The sequence below is a fragment of the Neovison vison genome, chromosome 8 (assembly GCF_020171115.1).
Source record: "Neovison vison isolate M4711 chromosome 8, ASM_NN_V1, whole genome shotgun sequence".
NCBI classification, from domain to species: Eukaryota; Metazoa; Chordata; class Mammalia; order Carnivora; family Mustelidae; genus Neogale; species Neogale vison.
In genome coordinates, this window is record NC_058098.1 from 52,929,127 (window position 1) to 52,938,506 (window position 9,380).

Sequence of the window (9,380 nt, forward strand, 5' to 3'; positions counted from 1 at the left end):
TGGTCTTGGAGTCCTGGGATCAAACCCTGAGTCAGGCACTTGCTCAGCAGCGAGTCTGCTTCTCCCTCTCCCTCTATGCCTGCCCACCGCTCGTGCTTTTTCTCTCTCTCAAATAAATAAACATCTTTAAAAAAATGGATGGGACCTAATGGGTCTAGGGCAAGGGCAGGAGATTAACATGTTCTGTGTGGGGAAAAGAGTTTATTGTGTTTACTTGTGTGGCCAGAGATGCAGGCCATGGCAGGGAACGATAGCTTTTCTTTGACAGTCACTCTCCTCTTCTTGAATAGTAATGGGATGTTTATGTGGACACATTGCTGCCCAGCAAAAGACTATACTTTCTAACTTCCTTTGCAACTTGGTGTGCATTTTGATCAAGTCTGAGGGCAATGCAATGTGAATGGACATGATGCATGGCACTTTCAGGCTGTGCCCTTCGGTGGAATCGGGAGTCTCTTCTCCTTGCCCTTTTCCCTCTCCTTCCAGCTGGGAGGTTGCAGTGCTGACAAGCGCCAGAGCCTCCATCCTGAGGGGGAACTGGGACTTAAGGATGGCAGAGCTACAGTGGGGCGGAGCGACCATATCTCCCCTATCCTGCCTTCCTAGCCTTCTCATGCAGGAGTGAAACTTCTCCTTACTTGATACACTATCTTTGGGGACTTCTTTGTTATAGCAGCCTAACAGTTAACCTAATACAGGAAGTTTGTCTGTTGTTTTTTTTTTAATTTTTAAAATTTATTTTCAGCATAACAGTATTCATTGTTTTTGCACCACACCCAGTACTCCGTGCCCTCTCCAATACCCACCACCTCGTTCCCCCAACCTCCCACCCCCCGCCCCTTCAGACCCCTCAGATTGTTTTTCAGAGTCCATAGTCTCTCATGGTTCACCTCCCCTTCCAATTTCCCTCAACTCCCTTCTCTCTAATTCCCCTTGCCCTCCATGTTATTTGTTATGCTCCACAAATAAGTGAAACCATATGATAATTGACTATCTCTGCTTGACTTATTTCACTCAGCATAATCTCTTCCAGTCCCGTCCATGTTGCTACAAAAGTTGGGTATTCATCCTTTCTGATGGAGGCATAATACTCCATAGTGTATATGGACCACATCTTCCTTATCCATCCATCTGTCGAAGGGCATCTTGGTTCTTTCCACAGTTTGGCGACCGTGGCCATTGCTGCTATAAACATTGGAGTACATATGGCCCTTCTTTTAAAAAATATGGAACGCTTCACGAATTTGCGTGTCATCCTTGCGCAGGGTCCATGCTAATCTTCTCTGTATCATTCCAATTTTAGTATATGTGCTGCCGAAGCGAGCACAGTTTGTTTTTAAGATGGGAGAGACTACAGGATGTTTCTATGCTCCTGGAAATGACCGATTCGTGACAGGGATTGATAAGCAGAGACTGGGGGTTTAGCCAAGGAGCAAAATCCTTGAAGAAATGAGAAGGGACAAGATCTAGGGAATAGGGGATGAGATTCTTCTTGGGCGAAAGAAACTGGGATGTTGTTCCATTGTGACAGGAAGAATAAGAAAAATTGGTATAGACCCAGAGATCTTTGTGGATTCGGTGGTGGGAGGACGAGAAAGATTCAATATATTTGCAAGCAAGTAATGTCATGATAACACATGGAATCTTTATTTTATTGGATGCTTCCACACAGCACTGGTTCCCTGACACACTCACCAAAGATCCATGCATGGTTTATTTTTATTTAATTAGTTATTTGGAATGACGTAATAGGTACCTGCAATATCACCACCCGAACAAAAGCCTTGGCAATGACCCACATCCTACATATGGTTCCTCTCCCTATCCCATCCCCCTGCCGCCCCTACCCGCAGTCACTATCATCCTGAATCCTGTATACCACATTCTCTTGCCTTCCTTTTTATATAGTTTTATTATGCCTGTGTATATTTCCAAATATGATATACATATATTTTCTATTAACTGTAACCTCAATAAAAAATTATCATTCTCTATGTGATCTCTGGGGATTAACATTTTTCAGTTAATTGTGTATTGCTAAGATGTATCCATTTGCTTTATGTTGCCGTGGCTCTTTACTTACTGCTGTATGATATTCCACTGTGTGAATGTACCACAGTTTATTCATCCACAAGCCAGGGAATCTGGAAAAGAAAGTGAAGGCACTAGGGGACTACTGATTGATAGAGAGAAAGTGAAGGAATCGGCAAACTGGAGAGTTCTCTGAAGCCAGAGAACTATTTAGGGGCTCTTGGGCCAGGGAGCTGAGAGGCTCAGAGATGCTGAGGGAGAGTGGGAGGTAGAATTTCTGATTTCAGAAGTGGTGAGGCTTTGGGAGACCATAAAGTCTTCAGGGATAAATGTGATGGAGAACAAAGGCAGCAATTATTGGAGATGAAGGTGAAGGAAGCGAGAGGTCAGGGTGTGGATATGTTTGAGGTTGCTGGTGAGGATAATGGCAGGCTGGGGAGTGGAGAAAAAGACGAAGAAGTTGGACCTGGGGGTCTTCCATGGGTGAGGGAGCACACCAAGAGTCTGGGAGATGCCAAGGATGAGGAGGGAGGAGGGTGGAACTGGGAGCAGAAGGGTCCAAGGTGCAGGGTTTTTTGAGGGGCTGGAAATGACCATGTAACAAAGACAGACTCCACCTGTCAGTCCTCAGGTGCAGAGAATATGAGAATAAACAGCCTCCCTTGAGAGGGCTGCAGGGAAATCGTGGCTCAAGACCAGAAGAGGAGGAAACATTCCAAGAAGAGGTTGAAAGCAGGGGAGTGTGCTGACTGGTGCAAGGGCTCCAGAGCATGCTGTTCAAGAGAAGAGGAGGGGAATGGCAGGCGAGGCCAGCAGGCAGGCCGGGGCTCTAGGGAGACAGGCAAGCTGTGGTGGGAAGGGAGACCCTGGTTCTCACAGAAGGCCAGCCTTGGCTATCCCTCCCAAGCTAGGAGCAGAGTCATTGCTCAGCCTGATGCCCCCCATGCCACTGTGTCATCAGTCCTGTTTGTCCCTCAATCTTGATGTACCTCATGGGGGTGGTGATGGGGAACCAAAAGTCAGTATTTTTCCTTGGGTCCAATGCCGGGGTCAGGAGAAACCAGTGTGAACGCCCTGGGTTAGATGTGGGACCAGAAGTCTTGCTTCCACCTGTAAGGGGGTCCAGAGATGCAGCCTGAAGACCTCATACCATCTTCCTGCCTGTTCATGTAGAGTCTGCTGGTTCCCATGCCCATGGCTAGTCCAACTTGCCCTATGAGAAGTTTTCTGACCCTAGTATGATAGTAGAGACTCCATCTTGGCTTTCAGGGAGGCCTCTCTGAGGGGGGAGGTTTGGAGGGAAGGAAGAAGGGGTAAAGCCAGCCGCTTGGGAGCCAACGACCGCTGTAAGAAAGACATGGGCCTGCCTGCCATTGTTCTTAAGCATAATCAGTACAGAAGAAAGTGAAAGAGCCCAGCCCAGCCCCTGCCCCTCCCCTCTATAGTTCGAGACAGTGTTTCCTTCTGGACTTCCCACAATGGCTCACCTCCATTATCCTTCAAGTGTAAAAGCTTGGCATTAGGGTGGGGAACCGTCAGACACAAAGTCCTCTGATTATTTTCTGTGCCTCCCGTCCTACCTTAACCTCAAATATGGCCAGCCACTGCCTCTTTCCCATCACAGAAGCCCAGAACCTTCCAAACTGATGCTTTCTTTTCCCTCCCTTGGAACCATGGGCTATAGGAGTTCCAAGTAGAAGCCCAGGGATGGATCACTCCCGTGTGGAAGGAGAGGAGGCAGTTAGGGGCGGTTTTTCCTGTGCCTCCATTGGTTTGCTCTCAGTAACTCTGTGCCCGCAGTTCTCCACCTCAAGGGGACATGGGCTATCTGCTGTTCTCACCCACCCTAATGCAGGGGTGCAGCTCCTACCATGGAGAGAGGGAGAGGCAGTGACTATATTTATTTGTGACTCTAGCTCTCAGAAGCCCCCAGTCTGATGAGGGAGCCATAACCTCCCCTCTACAGGAACCCCCTGGGCCAACACATTCTGGTCTAACCCACATGCAAAACACTTTGGAACATGGCCCTTGAAAATGGAGTCAGACTCTAGGGAGAAATAAAAAATAACTTTGTAAGCAGGGAGAGTAGATCTGGCCCCACAATGTGTCTTGTCACATTCTCAGTGAAGTATGGGCTGGTCACAGGCAACGCTTTTCTGGGTTTGGATGGAGGAATCTAGGTCAGGGGAAAAATTCAGTGCTGGACACAGTGTCCGAAGACACGTTACTTAGAATACTTAGATGTTAACAGAGACTCAAAATAAGAGCAGCTCAAACAGGATAGATGTTCATTTCCTCTTATGTAGCAGTCCAGACGCAAACAGTTTTGGGCCAAAATTGTACTAAGGACTCAGGCTCCTCCTAACTAACTTGCTATGGTGCCGTCTCTATCATCCTTTTCTCGCCAGAGGATCCAAGGTGGTTCACCAGCGCAAGAGCTTCCAGAATATGGGAAGTAGCAGGGGAAAGGGTTAAGAGGGACTGCTCCCATCTTTTTAAGAATAGCCTCTGGAAGTACCCACCTTGCTTTGCTCACACCCTACTGGTCAGAGCTCTTGGATAGCAGCTAGCCTTTGCTGCAAGGGAGCCTGGGAAATGTAGTTTTTATTATAGGCAGCCATGTATCCAGTATACATTTTTTGTTCTATTGGAGAAAAGGAAAATATTGTGATGGGGAGCCAACTAGCAGTTCTGCCACATGAGACCCCAAGTGCATGGTATTCTATGTCTGTCTGTCCTGTACCTCATTTTCCCTGGTCACAGGGTTGGGTGAGTGACTCAGTCTGAGAAAATCATAGTAATGTATCACCCTGGCCTCAGCCATTGGTCCAAGACTGGACACATGACTCAAGCAGAGCCAATCAGAGTTCTTCCTTGGGACTTTATTTATCCAAATCTGGTAGAAGGGTGCAATTTTCTTTCTGGTGGTGAGACCATGAGAAAGCAATCCTGAGCTGCTCAAGGTGAGCAAGGCAAAGCCTGTCTGCTGAAGAAATGGGGCCGCCAGCCTCTGAGAGACACAGGGAGGAGAGAATCACTGGGCAGGGGGATTGGGACTTCTTCTAGACTTCCCTGGGGCCTACCTTTCATCCTTGCCCTGATGGAGCTGGCTGGTCATATACCACCTTTTCGCCAAGCTGATTCGAGGTGGGTTTGGGCCATCTGCAACTCAGCGTCCTGACTTATCACAGTCCTGAAAGTGATGTTGGTTTTGTTTGTTTTTTTTTTTTCCTCCCGGGAGGGATGGAAGGTAGACACAACTGAGATTGACAACCTGGAAGAAAAGTATGCGGGCTCCAGACAAGCCCTATCTTTCTCCTGCACATTTGCCTTAAAGCATCTTAAAGTTCCCACACAGCACCTCACAGCATTGGCTGCTGGGTTTCTTTGCATTTTCCAGTCAGTCCTGTTTCCTGTAAGGAGCCCGTGCAGCTGTGAGGAGGGGGCCTCAGGAGGGCAACCCTCACAAAGGGCCCTTTCTCAGCTGGTCTGGGCTGTTATCAGCCAAACCTAAACTCTGAATCACCTGAGTCCGTGGGCAGCGCCGTGGGTGGGGCTGATGAATCCCCCTCTGGGTCTTCCTGAGTCAGGACCTGTGAGTGGGGGCGGACTCTCAATAAAGGTTCATTGTTTTCTGTCCCTTCATGCTATCAAGGTTCTGTCCAAGACCTTCCTGAGTGCCCCCACCTTCTCTTCACTCATCCCCTGGCCCTGGTCCCTCTGGGCACTCACCCACCCCCACCCCACCTTGTAGACCAGCATTGACTCCTCAGGCCAGATGGGGTGGAGGCTGAGGAAGGACAGGAATGTGGATGAGGACCAAATCTGAGAATGCCTTGTATTTCTGAACCTGTGACACGACCACCCCCTCCCGTCCCCAGTTCCCTGGGTCTCCTGAGTCCCCTACCCCCCAACAGACAGCAACCAAGCTGTCCTGGGCATGTGGTGTCACCTGGTGGCCAGCCTCGGAACTGTCGGGCTCCCCACCTCTCCTCCACTTCCTTTATTTTCTTTTGGGGGTTTTGTGGTGATAGGGACACATAAGGTGCCCTAATCTCCATTTTTCTCTCTGTTTTTGTTCTTTGGGGTGTTTCTTTGTTTGTTTTGTTTTTACCACAGTTCAGTTCAGCTCATTTTTCCTCAGGCCGTCTTGAAAACCCAAATCACACACACTTGAATCTGCTTCTTTCATCTCCTTTCTAACAGCTCTACCCCAGTTACCTCAGGAGCTCCTTTCCCTACCGTTTACTCTGTCTGCTCAAACAATCCCGGCTGAGTGTCAGGATGGAGCCAGGCCTGCCCCTGTGTCAAGAAAAAGGCAGACTGCATGTCAGAAAGATTAATTAGAATGACGAAGAACAAAGGCTTTCAGCCTCTAAAGCCCTTGAAGTACAGCTCGAAGCTCCCTCAGAACGTCCCACCCATCTCCATATACTCCTGTTAAGAAACCTGCTTTCCCTCAAACACCAGCTTTCAAGAGAAAATAAACAGACTTTTCTAGATCAGCATTATTGTTTTTCCATTTCTACCTACAGGTCTTGCAACAGTAGGGTTGTCTTTTTTTCTGCTTGTGGCAGCCCAGTTTTCTGATGGGCATTTACCACCTGACCTGGAAAACAGCCCTGTTTGTGCCTGAGTCCTCAGTTTTCTATTGGTTCATTGTCTGGAAAGCCATTCCATTTCACAGAAACAAAGTTTTGAAATTTAACTCATTGGTAAGCTGGGACTGCCTGATTGTAGACATTTAAGATCATGAGATACTTTCCAGGGCAAGATGGTGGCTGCTTACTATTGTTTTAGACAGGCTGATACAGGAGAAATATCTGATTTCCCAAGATATGGATATCTTGACACCCCCCCCACCACCACCACCAAGAAGCCTTGTGGCTTCCAGAATGGGTTGGGCCAGTGGGTTACAGGAAAGGGTGTGGAGTGAAGAACTCAGTGATGCTGTGGGCACAAAGACCAGGTAGAGAGAGTATGAGAAGAGCTGAGCTGAGTGCAGGGTGCTGGAGAGAAGTCTTAAGACCGAGGACTGGAGAGACACACCCAACCAACATTTATCAAGCACCTGCCACACATCAGGAAGGACCCAATGGGGAAACATGTGCGTGCCCCAGGCAGGCTATTAATTTTATGTTCCCTCAAAGTGATATTCTTTTACTATCAGTTCAATTTGAATGCAGTGGAATTGGCCTCTGCTTGGAAGAAGAGGGGCATGGACGGAGAAGGAGATCCCCGTTGGCAATACTCCATCTTCCCTGAGTGGTTCAGCTCTGACCCCAAACTTGCACGCTACAATTAGACCCCCCCCCCAAAAAAATCTTTTTAGAAACCCCACCCCACTCCCCTTAGGAAACAGCTTAGAGACCAACTGCTGTTATTCTAGCTTGCTCTTTTTGAGGTCCACCCACCACCTCACTGAAAAGTAGCTCATTAAAACAGAGTATGCAACTATTCTTTAGAGGAGTTCCAGGCATGGTTTTCTTTGTCTCCTTACATTTCCAATGGTGTCTAGGTGCCTTGTACAGATGGCACCCTAATTAGCTGCATGGCTGCCTGACCACCCCCCAACTTTTTAAAAAAATTTTATTTATTCATATGACAGAGATCACAGGTAGGCGGAGGCAGGCAGAGAGAAAGGGGAAAGCAGGCTCCCTGTTGAGCAGAGAGCCCGATGCCGGGCTCGATCCCAAGACCTGGAGATCGTGACCTGAGCTGAAAGCAGAGGCTTAATCCACTGAGCCACCCAGGCGCCCCTACCCCCCAACTTTTTTGGAAAGATTATTTACTTACCTGTTTGTCAGAGAGAGACAGCACAAGCAGGGGGAGCAGCAGACAGAGGAAGGAGCAGGCTCCCTGCTGAGCAAGAAGCCCCATGAGGGAGTCCATCCCAGAATCCTGGGACCATGACCCAAGCCAAAGGCTGATGCTTAACTGACTGAGCCACCTAGGCATCCCCCTGCCAAACTCCTTAAACCAGCCCTAGTGCTGGATGCTGAGGTGCTCTCACCCTGCCATACAAGTCACATGATCTCCATTCTACCTGCCGAAACTGAGGCTGAGGGAGTTTAAGCCAGCTGCCCAAGATGCCCACAGCTGTCTCCAAGTCCCACCTTGGAGTTGAGATCTGAATTCAGGCTCACCCATGTTATTCCAAAGCCCAGATCTTCTTCACTTCCTCCCCTCCCCTAGGAGAAAATGGAAAGAAAAAGCCACTGAGAGCGAAGAATGGGCCCTCTGAGCAGAGTCAGGAGGCGGAGGTTTGAACAGGGAGTTGTGAAAAGCAACCCAGTGGGTGCGAGGAAGCTGGGGGCCCAGCAACACTGCCCGATGGCACAGGGTGGGGTGAGCACAGCTGGTGTGGGCTCCCAGGGTGGGAGAAGGTCAAGCAGGCTTGGTGGGAGGAGCGCGGGATGCAGCCAGACCAGGATCTTTCCTGCACAGGCAGGCCCACTAGCACTGCCCACGGACAGGACAGAGCGAGCCTGGGGTCTGGAAGAAAGGGACCAGAGCCCAGGGGGATCTTTGCAGGAGAAATCCCTCCTTCAGCCCTGTATCAGAGGCTGCAGAAGGTCATTTGATTCAAGTGGAGGTGAGATACCCAGCGCCCTGGGGCTGGCCCCCGTTGGTCTCTTTACCCCCCCACCCCCCCACCCCGCATTTCCCATCCCTCCAAACCCCCAGTGCTGGCGGGCACAGCTCCAGGACCTGGCAGTCTGTTCCTGGCCTCCCCAGCAGAGGGCTCCAGAGCAGAGCTCAGGAGGGTTGGGTGGGGAAGGGACTCTGGCCGCCCTCCCTGAACCAAGGTAGAGGGAGCTCTGGGCCTTGCACTCAGCTCAAGGGCATCCAGGTGACCATATACGTGGCTGGTCTTTCCTCCTGCATGGCTGTGTCCGCACTTCTGTGCACCAGCGTGGGTGTCTGTAAGTGTGTCAAGGGCGTGTATCTGGGTTTGTATGTATCTGCCAAGGCTTGCGCACAACAACTTGTGTATAGGTCTGCTGCGTAGTTGGGTTATATGTGTGTGTTTGCTCATTTCCTTTTTGCACACGCCGGCGCTGCACATGACCCCATGGGTCTGCAGGTGCACGTGTGATTTGTGCCTAGGTATCTACACTTGGGCTTGTAAGGAGAAAAGAGAAAAACAGGTGATGGGGATGTGCTGGGCAATCTCAACATTCTCTGGGACGGGATGCCCTCTGTCCCATCCCAGTAGTCCCAATGTGTCCACAGTCACCTCTGGATGGTGGTGCCCAGCCCTCCTCAGCTTTGCTCCTGCCCAGGGAAAAATTAAAGACCCCCGGAGTAGGTGGGGTAGTTCATTTCTGTCTAGGACCTCCCAAGTC

General features: G+C 49.7%; 1 non-coding gene across 1 annotated transcript; it reads right to left on the minus strand.

The window, feature by feature from the left end:
- Window positions 1-1,220: 1,220 nt before the first annotated feature.
- On the minus strand, window positions 1,221-1,327 carry LOC122916611. Its single transcript, XR_006386240.1, has one exon. It is a non-coding gene; the product is annotated as a U6 spliceosomal RNA (small nuclear RNA).
- Between the last annotated feature and the right edge of the window lie 8,053 nt (window positions 1,328-9,380).